This window comes from Colobus angolensis, unplaced genomic scaffold (assembly GCF_000951035.1).
Source record: "Colobus angolensis palliatus isolate OR3802 unplaced genomic scaffold, Cang.pa_1.0 Scaffold317, whole genome shotgun sequence".
Taxonomy (NCBI): Eukaryota; Metazoa; Chordata; class Mammalia; order Primates; family Cercopithecidae; genus Colobus; species Colobus angolensis.
Window position 1 is genome coordinate 90650 of NW_012116455.1, and position 18686 is coordinate 109335.

The window sequence follows — 18686 nt, forward strand, 5'->3', positions numbered from 1 at the left end:
AGACTGTCTCAAAAAAAAAAAAAAAAAAAAAAAGAGAGAGAGAGAAATTTGGTTTTAGAACCCGACAAATTAAATGGGAGACTTACTTCCAATGAGACCTAGAAATGTCTAAATTTCTAAAATTTCTAAAAGAACTGAGAAAATTGCCTCCATTGAGGAAGTAAGCTGAGGGAGGTAAACTGACACATTTTCTGAATTGAGAAATATTGAGGGGACTTTGTCTCTTTCGCCTCCAACTTCTCCTTCTCCTCCTGCCCCTGCACCTGCATAATCTTTCTTACCTGAGCCTTCCTGTCCTGCCTTGCCTCCTCTTCCATCACCATCACCTGAGGAAAGTCCCCAGGGCTCTGGCCCCTTCCCTGAAACTTCCGTTCCGACAGCCCCTTTCAAGGTAAAACCCAAACCCATAGGAAGAGGGGAGCCTACCGTTGTGTATACCGCTTCACCGAAACGTGAATTAAGAATATTATAAAAGACTTCCCTGATCTAAATTTAAATACATTTCGCTCTTCTGTTTCTAAAGCAGGCTCCAAGATCCTCCAAGATCCCTACAGGGTTTGACAGAAAATTTGACTTAACTTTTGAAACCTTTGAGCCCAAATATTCTAACCTTTATCAATTAATTCACATGCTGGTGAGAAAGGCAAGGTCAGTAACTGGTTGCAAAAGTCAAATTGGAAGGATTTTCAAAAAGAGACTGAAGCAGAACATGAAATGGCTCATATTTTAGCCAAATATCTCCATGTTGCCATTCCCTAGGTCCTTCCTAAAAATATAGATTGGAGGATAATTCAGCAACGTACTAAAATGCCAGACAAATCTGTCTTTGCTTACCTAAAATGGTTTGAGAACCAGGCGTGGTAGCTCATGTCTGTAATCCCAGCACTTTGGGAGGCCGAGGCGGGTGGATCACTTGAGGTCAGGAGTTCGAGACCAGCCTGCCAACATAGTGAAACCCTGTTTCTACTAAAAATATAAAAATTAGCCAGGTGCCTACTTAGGAGGCTGAAGCAAAAGAATTGCTTGAACCCAGGAGGTGGAGGTTGCAGTGAGCTGAGATCCTGCCACTGCAATACAGCCTGGGCGACAGAGTGAGACCCCATCTCAAAAAGAAAAAAAGAAAAAAATTAGCAGGGTAGTAGAAATATAATGCACACGAGAATGATAATCATGAAGACAATCTGTATTCCAGAATAGTAAGGGAACCTATTCCCTTAAGGAGCCAACTGAAAACATCAAATCCCAGTTCACACCCCAGGGTGTGGTGTCATGAGCCTGTAGTCCCAACTACTCAGGACGATTAGCAAAGAGGTTTGCTTGAATTTCTGAGGTCAAGGCAGAAGTGAACCATGATCATGCCACTGTACTCCAGCCTGGGCGACAGTGAGACCTTGTTCAAAAACAAACAAACAAACAATCCCACAAACCAAACAACAACAACAATAAATTGTCACCTCACTCTGAAATGACAGTGGAAACATCACTTTGCTGTTGGAAAGTTAAAAGAAAAACACTCCCTCTTGTTATCAACCTGCCCTCTTGCTCTAACATGTCTGACACACGGTTTAAAATGCCAAAAGCTGATGTACTCGAATTATAGTACACTCACCTGTTCTTCACCAGCATTTATTTTTGTGTGGAGAAGATCACCATCCATGGTCCTATAAATGTCTAACAGCATGGAATGATGGAAGGAAGTGTCTTTTAGGATATTTGGATATATATATATATCTGAAGAAATCCCACACTGGGCGAGTTCCCTCAAACTTTTCACTAGGCATGACCACTGCTCTATTTTAGACAGAGATTCTAGGGGGCAAAACCTGAGAATTATCTGCCTGGCTATCAAGAAGATAGCTCCTTGCATTTTTGAGGGGAGAACACACACTTTTGCTTCAATGGAGTGTTTCCTCCCAGGATTACAAATCTTTCTGTAACCTCAGGAAACATTGCTGATGAAAACTAGGCATGGTGGCTCTGGCCTGTAATCCCAGTGACTCAGGAGCTGAGGCAGGAGGATCACTTAAGCACAGGAGTTCGAGGCTGCAGTGAGCTATGGTAGCACCACTGCACTCCAGCCTGGGCTACAGAGCCAGACACTGTCTCTGAAAGAAAAAGAAAAAGAAAGGAAAACATTGCTGATGAAACTGCGGCCTCTTTTGCAGCTCAATAAAAAGGCATTTTATTCACTGCCTTACGTTGTACGGGAAATCTCATTCTTTCCTCCCAAGATTTCAGCCGGAAAAAGAAATCCGCGCGGCGGCTTCTTCAAGCGCCCGGGCTGGGAGCGCGGATTCTGATCCTTGGTCGCCAGGCCGGGCTCCCGCGGGACCACGGGTAAAAGGAGCCTGAGCAGCTCCGAAGGATGAGTGTGGAACGATGGGGCTCCCTTTCGTCCCGCCAGGACCTCGCCCCAAGGAGAAGACACCTCAGGACAAAACAGATGCAAAAATCTTTTCTTCTGCTTGGCAGAACACTTTGGATTCGGCTCATGGAAATTTGAATGTGAAGAACAGAGTAAATTAACATTCGGAATAGGATGGGCCATCTGAATAAAGCAGTGTTACTCCTAAATTAGGTCTCAAACCATCGACCCTAAACTGAGATGCAATCACCATTGACTGAGCTAACCCCATCAAAAATTTTCATCCCACCGATTACCAAAATGACAAGATTATGAAATGTCCTGAGTGAAAGGAATGTCGGGGTCTAGGATTGAGGGGCGGCAGTCTTTTTAGTGGAGGAGACCTCTCATCCCGAGGCCCAGGGTCGCCCTGAGAGGTGGTGGGGACTTGTTTGGTTGCTGGGGCGCTGGCTGCGGGGTCCAGACCTCCGACTGCAGGGGGCCAGGAGGCTCGCCCAGGACTGGGACCAGGATTGGTGACTACCATTGGGTGTTTGCAATTTCCCTGTGGATCAGACCCCTGCGAGAAGCCGGTTTCTGGGACGTGGACCCCTGAGGAGGGGACGAGAGAGGAGGAGGGACATCGTACCGGACACATTGCCAGGCGGGAGCAGGAGGGATGAGGGTACTTGCAGCAGCAGAGCTTCCTTCCCCGGGACCCAAACCTTCCTTTCTCTTCTCTAACCCAGGACTTGGTACAAGGGCAAACGTAAACCACATCCCTTTCACTTTGTCTTTGAGGCGGGAGTTTGCTTCCCAGAGTGGCTTCTGGCTCCAGAGTAAAACACCAGTGAAAAAACAACACCCCACCGAGATTCGAACTGGGATCGCTGGATTTAGAGTCGGGAGCGCTCGCCATTACCCCCTAGAATGGCTGTTAGGAATGTTTTCAGTTATTGACATTTGGCAAGCCTCCATAGTCATCAGAATTTCCTTTGCAGGTATTCTTTTCTCCTTGCCACACAGGACTTGAGTACCTTTAATCTACAATAGGAAGAGTCGCCCCAGACTTATGTCTCTCTGCTGTTGTCTTTAGGTTTCTCTCTCAGAGAATAAGATTAATCTCCTTTCCGGATTAGGGACAGGGAAGAGCAATATTTAGGTCTCCACTAAAGCCACCAGTTCTGCCTGGGTTGCCAGAGTTTCCTGCCCTGAAACAAACATTCTGCCGAAACCCCCTACCTGCTGGTGTTTCTTTCTTTTTCTTTGCAACTCTCCTTTTCCCTTTATCCATGGAGCACTGATGACCATTTCCGCAACAAGATTTGGGATATGCTGGAATTTCCACTCTTCTTATTCTGCCTTCTTCTCCTCCTCTTTCTCCTCCTCCTCCTCTCATTCTGTTTCCAATCCGGTCTCTCCTGCTCCCTGTCTTCCTCACACTACCCCCACACCCATTTTCCCCAGCTCCCTGTAGCTCTCCACACTTCCTGCCTCCCCCTCCTTCTCTGTTCCTTCTTGGCTACCATTCCTCTTCCTTCTGTAGGCTCCCAACCTACCCACCACCAGCCTCCCACACACAGCTTACACTAACAGAAGAATGGGCTATCACAGTCTGAGAGGAAGTTGAGGAATATGTTTCCAGTCAGGACACTTTGGGGGATCTTTGCTAGGGAGTGTGAGTGCGGTGACAGCAACCGAGATGATGAACATCAGCCAGTCCTTGAGGCCTGGGGAGGACCGGCAGATTCAAGGCCACCCCATACCTCGGGTGACCCAAAAGAGTCATCTTCCCATTCCAAAAGGCTAAATCTGATTGCCAAAGTCCAAGGAAATTGAAAGCAGGAGGAGTCATTGTCTTTGCAAGTCCAGTTCCAAGTGGAAGGGGTCCCAGAAACTGGACCCCTTCCAGCCACCACAAGGTCAGCACACAGGAATTTGCATTGCCCAGGACTCAGTCAGTACCCTGGATGCCTGGCTAGGGCCTGTCCAGAGAAAAGCTAGGTGTGGGGCCCATTTCCATCTAGGCGGAGGTTCCTGGGGAAGTAGGCGCTCACCAAAAGATTGCCCCTTACCCTCCTCCTGAGGGTGTGTGGAGCCTCAGTGCTGCTACCTCTTGGACTCCACCCTCTGGATGCCACCAGCTACTACTGCCCAGGGTTTCCAGTGAAGTCTCCAAGGCTCTGGTTTTTGAATCGTCCTGATTTGGTGTGCCAAGAGCTGCCTCCCACAAAGTGAGCAGACGTGGAGAGCTGCCAGATCCGAAAGGGAAAATTACAAGGCATTGCCAGCTAGATAGGGACAGAGTCCCCTCTATTATGATTCGGATTCAAAGGGTAGATGTCATGGCCCCTAAACATCACAGCATGACCAGGACATGCCACCCACGACCTGCAGTGACCTTGCACCTGGTTAGGTGTAAGTTATTTTACTTTAGCAGACAAATGTTCTCTTCTGGATTTTTCCTTCCTTTGTGGTTAGATCTGCTTCTCTCTCTCTCTCTCTCTTTTTCCCCTTGAAGCCACCCATTCTCTACCCCACCTTTATTTTCTCTCTCTGTTTCCACCCTGCTGCCCCCTTCCACCTGCTTTCTCCTGTTCAGCTTTCATGGTTCACCCCTTCCCTGCCCACTAGCATCCCCCAAACTAACGCTGCTGTGCTGTCCTGGGTGGGGAGGTGGGTATGGCTGTAGACGGTGCCCTCCAGAGTGTCCAGGATGGGGAAACATGGTGCAGCGGCCAGTATCATGGTTTAAAAGAATGGCCACTTTCTTTCTTTTTTTTTATATTTTTTAATCATACTTTATGTTCTAGGGTACATGTGCACAATGTGCAGGTTTGTTACATATGTATACATGTGCCCTGTTGATGTGCTGCACCCATTAACTCGTCATTTACATTAGGTGTATCTCCTAATGCTATCGCTCCCCCCTCCCCCTACCCTACAACAGGCCCCAGTGTCTGGTGTTCCCCTTCCCGTGTCCAAGTGATCTCATTGTTCAATTCCCACCTATAAGTGAGAACATGCGGTGTTTGGTTTTCTGTTCTTGCAACAGTTTGCTGAGAATAATGGTTTCCAGCTGCATCCATGTCCCTACAAAGGACACGAACTCATCCTTTTTGATGGCTGCATAGTATTCCATGGTGTATATGTGCCACATTTTCTTACTCCAGTCAGTCATTGATGGACATTTGGGTTGGTTCCAAGTCTTTGCTATTGTGAATAGTGCTGCAATAAACATATGTGTGCATGTGTCTTTATAGCTGCAAGATTTATAATCCTTTGGGTATATACCCAGTAATGGGATGGCTGGGTCAAATGGTATTTCTAGTTCTACATCCCTTGAGGAATCGCCACACTGTTTTCCACAATGGTTGAACTAGTTTACAGTCCCAACAACAGTGTAAAAGTGTTCCTATTTCTCCACATCCTCTCCAGCACCTGTTGTTTCCTGATTTTTTAATGATTGCCATTCTAACTGGTGTGAGATGGTATCTCATTGTGGTTTTGATTTGCATTTCTCTGATGGCGAGTGATGATGAGCATTTTTTCATGTGTCTGTTGGCTGTGTGAATGTCTTCTTTTGAGAAGTGTCTGTTCATATCCATATATGTGGAAAGCTGAAACTGGATCCTTTCCTTACTCCTTATATGAAGATTAATTCAAGATGGATTAGAGACTTAAATGCTAGAAGAAAACCTAGGTACTACCATTCAGGACATAGGCATGGGCAAGGACTTCATGTCTAAAATACCAAAAGCAATGGCAACAAAAGCCAAAATAGACATTTAAATGGGATCTAATTAATCTAAAGAGCTTCTGCACAGCAAAAGAAACTCCCATCAGAGTGAACAGGCAACCTAAAGAATGGGAGAAAATTTTTGCAATCTACTCATCTGACAAAAGGCTAATATCCAGAACCTACAAAGAACTCAAAACAAATTTATAAGAAAAAAACAAACAACCCCATCAAAAAAGTGTGCAAAGGATATGAAAAAGCTCATTTCTTTTCATCACTAATATTCCATTGTATGGATACAACACAATTTATCTATCCATTCACTTGTTGAGAAGGACATCTTGGTTACTTCGAGTTGTTGACAATAATAAATAAAACTGCTGTAAATACTTGTGTGCAGGTTTTTGGTGAACACAAGCCTTCCTCGCATTTGGCTAAATAGGTCAAACTGCCATTGCAAAATTATAGGGTAAGACTATGTTTAGCTTTGTAAATGAAAAAACAAAACAAAAACTCCCAAACTGTTTTCCAAAGTGATTGTACCATTTTGCATCTCCACCAACAATGCCTATAGCCCTGTTTGACAGCTTTTGGGATTGTCACTTTCTACAGATTTTAGTCACTCTAATAGGTGTGTTCTGTTATCTCATTGTTTTCATATGCAATTTTTTACCACTTTGCATCTCCACCAACAATTCCTATAGCCCTGTTTGACAGCTTTTGGGAATGTCACTTTTTACAGATTTTAGTCAGTCTAATAGGTGTGTTCTGTTATCTCATTGTTTTCATATGCAATTTTCTAATGACAAATTATTTTGAGTATCTCTTTCAATTACTTATTTACTATCTGTACATCTTTTCGGTGAGGTGTTCAGATCTTTTGCCTACTCTTCAATTGGATTGTTCACTTTCATATTATTGAGTTTGAAGTTCTTCGTTTATTTTGGACACCAGCCCTTCATCAGATCTGTATTTTGCAAATATTTTATCTTAGTCTGTAACTTGTTTTTTCATTCTCTTAACAGTGTCTTTCACAGAGCAGAAGGTTTTAATTGTAATGAAGCTCAACTTTTCAATTTTGTTTCTTTCATGGATTTTGCTTTTAATGCTGTTTCTAAGAAATCATCACCAAACCCAAGGTCACCTGGCTTTTCTCCTGTGTTATCTCCTAGGAGTCCTGTGGTTTTGAAACTTACATGTAGTTATAAGATCCATTTGTGAAAGTTATAAGATTTGTGTGTGTACATTTATTTTTTCATGTGGGTGTCCAGGTGTTCTACCACCATTTGTTGAAAAGGCCATCCTTGCTCTGTTAAATTGCCTTTGCACCTTTATCAAAGATCAGTTTATTATATTTATGTAGGTCTATTTCTGGGCTCTGTTTTTTTTTTCCATTCATCTATGAGTCTATTTTACCTTTTTTCACCAACTGCACACTGTTTTGGTTACTGTAGCTTTACAAGGTGTCCTGAAGTTGGCAGAGCCAATCCTTGGGGATTTTTTCTCATCTTCACCATGAGAACCTTGTTGGGTTCCTAGTGGTCAGACTTAGGAAAGTGTGATATCCCCACATGGCTGGTTCTCAGAGAGTTTTTAATGCTCAAGCCAGGCCACCCTCAGCTTCTAGTAATCTGTCAATACCATTTAAGTGCTCCTCCCAGGTGCTGGCTCCAGCAGCTTCTGTTCCTGGCAAGCTGTGACGCCCTGTGTTTGCCTGTCTTTCTAGTTTTCAGGGTGGCAGTGACCTCAATTCTCTGGCCATATAAGAAGAGTTGTTGGTTTTCAGTTTGTTCAGCTTTTTTCTTGTTGTGAGGACAAATGGTGACTTCCCACATTTTTATATGCCAGAGTTGAAACCAGAAATTTCATTTAAAAAGTTACTTGTGGCCAGATGTGGTGGCTCAGCCTGTAATCCCAGCACTTTGGGAGGCTGAGGTGGGTGGATCACAGGGTCAGGAGTTCGAGATCAGCCTGACCAACATGGTGAAACCCCATCTCTACTAAAAATACAAAAATTGGCTAGGTGTTGTAGCGTGTGCCTGTAATCCCAGCTATTCAGGAGGCTGAGGCAGAAGAATCTCTTGAAACCAGGCGGCGGAAGTTGCAGTGAGCCAAGATCACGCCATTGCACTCCCACCTGGGTGACAGAGTGAAACTCTGTCTCAAAAAATAAATAAATAAAAATAAAAAATAAAAAGTTACTTGCAATAAAACTCACCAATTTTAACTCTATGAAGTAATCATTTAAGGAGGCTTCTAGAATTGTGCAGACATCAGCAGAGTCACATTTAGAATATTTTTGTCTTTCCCCAAATTCCCTCAAGCCTCTGCACAGTCATTTCCTAATCTCTGATGCCCATGACTGGGCCCCAACAAAATAAAAATTTGGAAAACTGACATCATTAAATTTCAACTTTTCTTAGATTGGGAATTTTTATAGTGACTCATTGTCTTAGTTTTGTGACATTTAGAGGAAATATTGCATTTTAGGCACTTTTTTGAGGAACTTAATAATAGTCCTTTTCATTGCTCTTTGTGAGCTGTTTCATTTTTACTGATAACTGCTAGTTGCTACCAAACCTGGTCTGGCAAGCCTAAATGAAGGAGCTAAAAAAAAAAAAAAAATCTGCTATAATAAATAGAGATAGATGATGAATTTGCAAATAAGATTATGTGGAGTTAATATTGTACCATCTTTATTCTTGCAGAAATTTGGTTGGTAACATTAGAGATACTCCTCACGTGCTTGGAATGCCTCTCATTATCTTCTTCAGGTTACAAGGGCTCCAGAATAGTGGCATAAAGGTGAGTGCAAGATTTTTGCGGTAGTGGATTGAAACCACTGAAGTCTGGAGCAGAGGCTGGGTTCTCTGATAAGGGTTTTAGGAAGCTCAATTCAGGTGTGTCTGGCTATGTAATTATGTGGAGCTCAGGCTACTTCTCCAAGTTCACTTCAGATATAGGAGGAATACATTTTTGGGGGGTTGAAAGACTGGGTTTTCTTTTTCTGTGCTGGCTGTCGGGCAGGAGACGCTCTGACTCCAGAGGCCACCTGCATTCCTTCTCACCTGGCCTCTTCCATTTTCCAACCAATAGCAGCTCATGGAGTCCTTCTCAACCCCCCACTTCTTTCTGACGTCACCTTCTCCTGACAGCTAGAGAAACCACTGGCATGTATGCAGCGATGTGATAAGATCCAGTTTACACAGGTAACCTCATCATCTTAAAGTCATGTAACTGGCATGTAACAACATAATCACAGGAATGATGTCTCATCACCTTAACAGGCTTTAGAGACAAGGGTGTGGCATGTTTGGGGACCATTTCAGAAATCCCACCTACCACAATCGGACACTCACATTCCCCCATCTGCAAAATACATTCACCCTCTCCCCTGAGGTTTCCAAATGTCATGTCATTAAAGCATTAGTTCAAAGTGAAAAATGTTATGTAGACCACACCAGATCAAAAATTTAAAATCTTATCTTAATCATCTACACCAAGTGTGAATGAGGCTTCTGAGGGTGTCCGTTAAGTCCAGATCCTTGACATAATTCCCTTCCCTCAATCAACCTGTGAAACTCAACAAACAGCTTATCTGCCCTCAGTGTGCAATGGTGGGACAGACACAGAAAAACGATTCTAGTGATTCTTGTTCACAAAGGGGAAAGTGGAAGTAACAAACAAGTCACTGATCCAAAACCTTTTTGAAATGGGGCTGAGCAAAGCTCAGCAGGAATTTCTTGGTTAGGATCCACAACCTGGAACTAACCCTCTGTGACACGGGCTTTGCCTCTGGGGTCTGCATTTCTTTCTATCTTTATAGAAATCATTTTATTTTTCTTCTTCTCCTACTCCTTTGGTTCTTCCCCTTTCTTCTTATGGCAGCATCCTCCCCTTAATCCTTGGCACATCAGCCCCAGCAGAATTGTTGGAATGTTGCCCATGTCACGATCCTGACTATCTCCATGAGGGCTGTCCTTGTGACCCCCTGCTCCCCTGGGACCCTCTTCACTGGCCTGACCCCTCTGTCATGATTGTTTTCAGCTGACCTGGCTGGTTTAAGAGAAAACCTAGAATTGTGGAGACCCAGAACCAATCTCTGCCCTCTCTTATCTCCAAGAGAGGAAGAAAATAACAGGTATCGTCATGGAGAAATGACCCACGTGAGGGCTGAGACTCTCCAGCAGTTACAGCAGAGAAAACTCCCTGAAGAATGGTGGAGCTGAGATCCCAGACTGGGAAAGCAGGCTTGTGTTAAGTGCTATTTAGTCTTTATGTCCTCCCTGCCCCAATCTACCAGCCAGCGAATGACAACTGACTGAGTATAAATACTAGAACTACAGAACCGTGATAAAGGGTTTGTCAAAATGATAGCATAGGAAAAGCAGTGTATGGAAAACCATCGTCTACGATTGCACAAAGGGTTTATTCTTGTGGTACTGTCTGTTCTGTCCCAAACATAATCCTGGAAGATCCCTTCATGGGTCACAGGGACATTGTATCTTTAGCACCCTTGGAGACATGGCAGTTAGACTTTATCCAGCTGTCTCCATCTCAGGGTCACAGATACCTTCTGCTGGTAATCACTGGGGTGAAGCATTTCCATGCCGATGAGCCACAGTCCAAGCAGCAGGCAGGCTGTGATGAGAAAAAATCATTCCTCATGGGGAGTGCCATCTGATCTCCATAGCAACCGAGGAACACACTTTATCAGGCAGGTAGTTGGATCCATTTGTAACATTTGGCCTACGTGTCAACATTTCCATTGTGCCTGTCACCCCTAATTCTCTAAACTGGTGCAACTCAAAAATGGTACAATAAACACTCAATTGACAAAGCTAACAGAAGCTTTTAACCTTCCCTGGCCAGAGATCACCCACTGCTTCTGGAAAACTTCCACTCTCTCCCTTTGAAATAATAACAGGAAGACCCATGCAGTGGTTAGATGAAGGGGCTTATGAACCGGCACTTCTTAAAGGTAACATTCTCCATCATTGCTAAGGTCTCACAAAACTTCTTACCAAGAGCTCCAAATTAATAAAGAATGGCTTTCATAATGAGCTGCTGGGAGGTGAAAATATCAAAAATTACGCATATAAACTGGAGACGTTGCTTACTGGAAACAACATCAAATAAATATTCCCTCCAAGCCCACTGGAGGGCACTAAGTAGGTATTATTAATAATAATTTTTTTTTTTGAGATGGGGTCTCATTCTGTTGCCCAGGCCAGAATGCAGTGGCGCAATTATGACTCACTGTAGCCTTTAACTCCTGACGTCAAGCCATCTTCGTGCCTCAGTCTCCCAAGTAGCTGGGACCAGAGGTGTGGGCCACGGCACCTGGCTCACATCAGGTATTATTGCCCAATCTCTGTGGCAGTAAACATAAGGGCGTTGACACAAAGATTCATGTTTCTCATATCCCTACCAGAGTGGACATCCATCAGTGGAGGTTTTCACTTAAAGGCGACCTTCAATATTCCTGACCAAGATGGCAAGTAGCTGGCATCTGTTGTAGTCCACTTTTGCCAAACATACCAGCTATATAACCAGTTATTCACAATTCCAGTGCTTACTGCAACTGAAAGAGTTGGTCTGTTTTTCTATTGACTGGAATACATACGCCGTTAGGGCTCCTTTAGGTTGTAGGGGTCCTCTCTTGGTGATTTTGGTAAAATCACCTTATATGTATATTATCTTAAGATATGGCACACTAGTTCTATTGCATGTGTGTGTATATACATATACATGCATACATGTACATATATAGCAAAATGCCTATGATCAGATTTCTGTTTTACTCTCCCTAATAAATGTGATTACAGCAGGGAGGGATAATTCTCTGATCAGAATCTCACAAACCATTGCCACTGTGGGAAATTTGACAAGGTGCTGAGTTCACCACCTTAAACCCCCAACCATCTTTGACCATAATGATCCATTGGTACATCCTGTGCTAAATTTCATCAGTATTCCTCCTTATTGCACTGACAATGCAAATCAGGGTCACATCAAGCAAAACCTGTTTTTCGAATCTGTCTGACTCATCCTAACCTTCCTGCCCCATGTCTCAGTTTAACCCATCATAATTGTACTGTCAAAATAACTGCCTGTAATCCCAGCACTTTGGGAGGCTGAGGCAGGAGGATCACTTGAGCCCAGGAGTTTGAGACTAGCTTCCTGGGCAAAATGATGAAACCCTGTCTCTACAAAATATACAAAAATTAGCTGGGCATGGTGGTGCCCACCTTTAGTCCCAGCTACTCAGGAGCATGAAGTGAGAGGATGACTTGAGCCCAGGAGTTCGAGCCTGCAGTGAATTCTGATGACACCACTGCACTCCAGACTGGGCAGCAGAGTGAGACCCTGTCTCAGAAAGTAAATAAATAAGCTGGGCATGATGGCGTGTGCCTGTAACTCCAGCACTTGGGAGGCTGAGGTAGGATGATTCATTGAGCCCTGAAGGTCAAGAGGTCAAGACTGTACTGGGCTGTGATGTTGCCACAGCACTCCAGCCTGGGCAACAGTGAGACCCTGGCTGAAAAAAACCAAAAATCAGAAACAAAACCAACCAAACAAAAAATTGTTGCCTCACTCTGAAACGACAGTGGTAAACACCATGATGCTATTGGAAAGTTAAGAGAGAAACACTCCCTCCTGCTATCAGGATGCAACCTGTCCTCTTGCTCTAACATGTCGGACTGTGGTTTAAATGCCAAAAGCTGATGTACCCAAATTATACTACACTTACCTGTTCTACACCAGCATCCAGCATTTATTTTGTCTCTGGAGATCACCATCCATGGCCCTCAAATACCTAAAGGCATGGAATGATGAAGTGCAATGTCTTTTAGGATATTTGGTCACCCCTATATATAGCTCTGAAGAAACTCAACACTGGATGAATGGCAAAGCCGAGGCGGGTGGATCACCTGTGGTCACGGGTTCCAGATCAGCCTGGTCAACATTGTGAAACCCCATCTCTACTGAAATACAAAAATTAGCTGGGTATGGTGGTGTTCACATGTACTCCCAGCTACTCAGGAGGCTGAGGTAGGAGAATCACTTGAACTCAGGAGGCAGATGTTGCAGTGAGCCAAGGTCATGCCACTGCACTTCAGCCTAGGAGACAGAGCGAGACTCCATCTCAAAAAAATGACCAACCAACCAACAAAACAAACAAACAAAAAAATTGGATGAGTAGCCTCAAACTTTTCACTAGGCAGGTCCACCACTCTATTTTATTAATAGATTGAGATCCTGTTGGGAGAAAATTTGCTAATTACTTGCCTGGCCGTTAAGAAAGTAGCTCCATACATTTTTTGGGGAACACCCTTTTGCTTTGATGGGATGTTGCTTCCCATGGTTAGAAATCCTTCTTTAGCCTTAGGTAACATTGCTGATAAAAATTGGGCATGGTGGCTCTGGCCTACAATCCCAGTGATTCAGAGGCTGGGCTGGAAGGATCATTTAAACCCAGGAGTTCCAGGCTGCAGTGAGCTATGATGGAGACACTGCACTCCAGCTTGGGCAACAGAGTCACTCCTCTCTGAAAGAAAAATAAAGAGTCCAGTTGGTGTCCTATACTTGTAATCCCAGCACTTTGAGAGGCTCAGGTGGGAGGATTTTTTGAGCTCAGGAATTTGGGACCATCCTGAGCAAGATAGCGAGACCCTATCTCTAAACAAACAAACAAAACAAACAAACAAACACAAACCAAAATTAGCCAGGCATAGTGGTGCATGTCTGTAGTCCCAGCTACTTGGGAGGCTGAAGTGGGAGGATTGCTTGAGCAAGGGAGGTTGAGACTGCTGTGAGCCGAGACTGCACCACTGCAATCTAGCCTGGGCAACATAGCAAGACCATGTCTTAAAAGAAAGAAAGAAAGAAAGAAAAACAAAAGAAAGAAAGAAATATTGCTGATGAAACTGTAGCCTCTTTCACAACTCAACAAAAAGCTATTTATTCACTGGCTAAGGTTGTACTAGATAATTGCATCACTTTAGATGATATATATTTTCAAAGACACTATTAGCCTTATTTAAAATGGGTAGAACCTGGGTGCAGTGGCTCACGCCTGTAATCCCAGCACTTTGGGCAGCCAAGGTGGGTGGATCACCTGAGGTCAGGAGTTTGAGACCAGCCTGGCCAACACGGTGAACCCCAGTCTCTACTAAAAATACAAAAATTAGCTGGGCACAGTGGCGTGTGCCTGCAGTCCTAGCAACTTGAGAGGCTGTGGCAGGAGAATCGCTTGAACCCAGGAGGCAGAGGTTGCAGTGAGCCGAGATTGTGCCACTGCACTCCAGCCTGGGAGACGGAGAGACAGTCTATCTCAAACAAAACAAAACAAAACAAAAACAATGGGTAGATACAGCAGCACTTACAAGAGTTCATAAAAGGAATTGTACATTGTCAACTGATAGTGTGGAGACAGATAGCAGCCGCCTGCCCACCTGGTTGTGATCTCTGCACAATACTTGCCCACGACCTCCTCTTCCACTTAGTACAACACAGCCCAGAACACACAAGGGGAGAGCCGCAGCCACAGCAGCCTCCGCAGCCCGCTTTGGATGGTAGATTTAGCTGAGCAGGGAGGTAGATGTGTGCTGGTTACAACGTCTTGTTGCGTATACATATATAAATACTTCCCATGAAGTAGAACTTCATCTAGAAAAAATTAGAAGTCATTTGGCTACAAGAAATCATGACAGAAGAACTGGGATGTGATGTTTTCCCTGATGGTTTTAGTTGGCTCCCTAATGGAAGAGGAATAGGTTCCCTTACTGTTCTGGCATACAGATTCTCTTTGTGAATCTCATTCTTGTGTGCATTATATGTGTTCTACTCAAATTATTAATGTTATATATTTCTTGTTTTACTTCTGAGAAAACTGATTTTATGGTATCTGAAGACTAGAGATGATTCAACAAGTGACAGCTGTAGACTTAACTGAGGTCTCTCTCTCATTTCCTTCCCTGCCCTCAGCGTGGGAAAGACCACCTGGGAATGAGCCTTCCTGGCAAAGAGGGACACCTTGGCTGAGCTTTTGATCATCAGTGCTTTCAAGAAGAAAGATTTTTTAAAGAATTTTTATCTGAGGAATGTGAGCCACTTCACATGATCAGAGAGACATTAAATCAAGACAGCAACCACTTTCTTCTTCCTTCCTTTTGAGCTATGTATTCATCTGTTGAAACTGCTTGCTATCACCCCAGGTAGCTGTAAATTAATCTAATAATGCCACACCAAACACTATATCCCACACCCCATAACAACGGATAGCCAATCTCTCATCAATGCTATTTCTGAAAACCAGTGAGAATTCCAGACAGGCACCTTTCTATCAGCCCATCGTGCGTCCTCCCTTTTGACCTTTAAAAACCTGCTTGTGACGAAGGCCAAAGGGAGCTCAGATCCAAGGTTCTTTGGGTGTGAGTCTTCCAGGCAGCTGCCTTCACGTTGGCCCAAGTAAACTCTAGATTCTATTTTGTGCTTCAGCCTCTTTCTTTTAGGTCAACATGTTCAGCAACAGTAGAATAAATAAATAAGTTGGCCTATATTCATACAAAGGAATACACACAGAAACAAATAACCACATGAATAACATGAACAATTCATAGATGTAAGACTGAGTGAAAGAAGTCAAACCTATGCCTCTGCTCCTGAGACCGACTTTGCAAAAATTATAACTGGGACAATTATCACAGCGAAAGAGATCTGACCTAACTGATTCCATGTTGTTTCTAATGTCCAAGCTGTCCTTGTTCATTCCTGGGCACAGGCCAAAATAACTTTGAGAGGAACTTAGTTTATGGTTTAGCTGTGAAACAAAGATGATAGCAGCCCTTTCCCAAAACAAACCCCCTTCCTACCTGGGGACTAGACTGCCTTTGCAGGGCTAACAAATTAGCCACGATATTAGAAATGATGGTTTAGGAGTCACACAGCCTCCAGCTTATGATTCTAAACCTCCCCAAATTGTTCCTGGGGATCGCATCACTATGGTAAAACCTAAGATCGGTACATGAGATATTTTGTAGACACTACACTCGATGCCTCAGCTGGCACCACCCAGATGGATAAACCAGCTCATCTGATCTTGTGGCCCCCACCCAGGAACTGACCCAGCTCAAGAGGATACTTTAGCTCCCTCTGAGTTCATCTCCGACCTGACCAATCAGAACTCCCAACTCACTGGCCCCCACCCACCAAATTATCCTTAAAAACTCTGGTCCCAGAATGCTCAGGAAGACCGATTTGAGTAATAATAAAATTCTGGTCTCCCACACAGCCGGCTCTGGGTAAATGACTTTCTTTATTGCAATTCCCCGTCTAGATAAATTGGTTCTGTCTTGGCAGCAGGAAACGTGAACCCATTGGGCAGTTATACTCCCCCAAAACCCCACTACACACTTTATGATTTGATTTATGTGAAAGCAAAGGACAGGAAAAACTGGTGTGATAGATTTGGAGTCTGTGGAGTATTGTCCGAGTTTGGGGTTGTGTTCTACAGATTGAAAGTAATTAGTCAAGCACCTCAAATAAAATTTTCCCTCAATTTTTTTTCCTCCAAATTTGGACCACTTTGTTTCTGTCTTTGCAGAATATAAAGTGCTAACATGAGGTAAGTGTCAAGGTCTAGAGAAGGCTGTGGAAGAGATGACAAACTCCAGCGCCATGCCTGAGTGTCCAGTGTGCTCTGCTGGGGCAGCATATTTGTACATTGCTGTATTTGAAAAAAACCTACAAGATTCATGAAATTGGACCACCGTCTTTATAACACTACTAGTGGTAAAACAAGTAAGGATGGCTGGTTTGCAGTCATCTGAGCAGCCTCTCTAGTTTCATAGATACGGTTTCTCTCTGATATTGAACGGCTTCCAATTTCAAGTAGAGTGCTACATCACAAGAATAACGAAGAGAACCAGTTTCTTGTGTAATCCTACATGTTTTAGTCTGCGCATTACAAGCCATCGTTTGAAGAACTGTGGACAGGCTCCAGCTGTCTGCCAAAGAGGTCCTCGGCAACACAGGCTAAGAACCGGCTTCTGGGCAGGCGTGATGGCTCACAACTGTAATCCCAGCACTTTGGGAGGCCGAGGCCGGCGGATCACCTGAGGTCAGGAGTTCGAGATCATCCTGGCCAACATGGTGAAACCCCGTCTCTACTAAAAACACAAAAATTAGCAGGGCTTGGTGGCGTGCTCCTGTAATCCCAGCAACGCAGAAGCCTGAGGCAGGAGAATCGCTTCAACTCGGGAGGCGGAGGTTTCAGGGAGCAGAGATCATGCGACTGCATTCCAGCCTGGGCGACAGAGCGAGACTCCGGCTCAAAACAAAAAGCAAACAAAAAACTACAACAGAAACACCCGCTTCTTTGGAAAGATCAGGGGCGGAGAAGGGAGGGAAAGGAAGTAGAGGCAGAGCCGCAGGCTCTGGCAGCAAGTCGTTCGGCTGAGTGGCGGAAGATGGGGCGGAAAAGCAGACTAAGGACGGGAAAGGTCCTGTCGGTGACATCACGGAGAGAGCAACTTCTATGTAGATGAGGCAGCGCTGGGGCTGCCGCTTCGCCACCGGCTGCTTCGCCACGAAGGAGTTCCCGTGCTGTAGGAGCGAGCCCAGGACCGCTGGTCGGACCTGAGAGTCCCAGCTGTGTGTCAGGGCTAGTAGGGCTTGGGGATGCGCGGGGCAAGTGAGGGTGTGTGTAAAGGGTGAGGCGTGTGGGGCTGTGGCAGGGCGGAGGTATGTAAACTCATACGTACCTGGCAGAGAAGATAACGTCCTGAAGGTGGTTTTGCTAGAACGAGGCTTTTCCACTGCACTCCCCACGTGCTGATCCTCGCGTTTTCTCCAACTGTGAGAAATTCGACTGCGTACCTTGTGTTAGTGGGGGACTGCGCAGGGCCCTTCTCTTCCCTTTCTACGTGGGGTTCCTTTTTGCAGATATTGCTTCATTGTCTCCAGTCTCTTAGGTTTTAACGCTCTGTGAAAACCTTCGTGTTTCTTCGTAGCCCCCCGAGTCACCCTTCATAAAGCCTCTGCTTCTAACCGCAGCCCCCACAGGAGTTTGTGGGATTTCTGTGCTAGCAGGGAATGTGTTCTCACCTCATAGAGCCAGGCAGAAACTCGACGCAGTGGGGTGCTGTTCTCTGGGATGAAAGCAGGGCCTTTGGTGCTGTTCTTGCCTTTGGTGCTGTTCTTTGGGATGAAAGCAGCGTCCTCGTTCGGCTGTAGACACAACACGCTTGCTCTCTGTAGGGGAACGGCTCTCCCCGCGTCCAGGTACCCTTGTTCATGTTTACGGAGGCCCGCAAGTCAGAACCGCAGTCTCACCTGTCGGCAGAATGCGCTGCGATCTACCCCAGCTACCCGAACTACCCAGCAATAAAATGGGACACGTTACGGAAAGATGAGATGGCATGGATAATGTCAAAAACATTATGCCGAGTGATGAAGAGAGCATCCTGTGTGGCACCATCAAGGTGAATTTCTAGAACAGGTAAAACTAACCTGTATAGTGACAGAAACTACATCATTGATTGCTGGGGTCAGGGAGAGGGCGGGACTGACTGCAAAGGGCACGAGAGGACCTTTTAG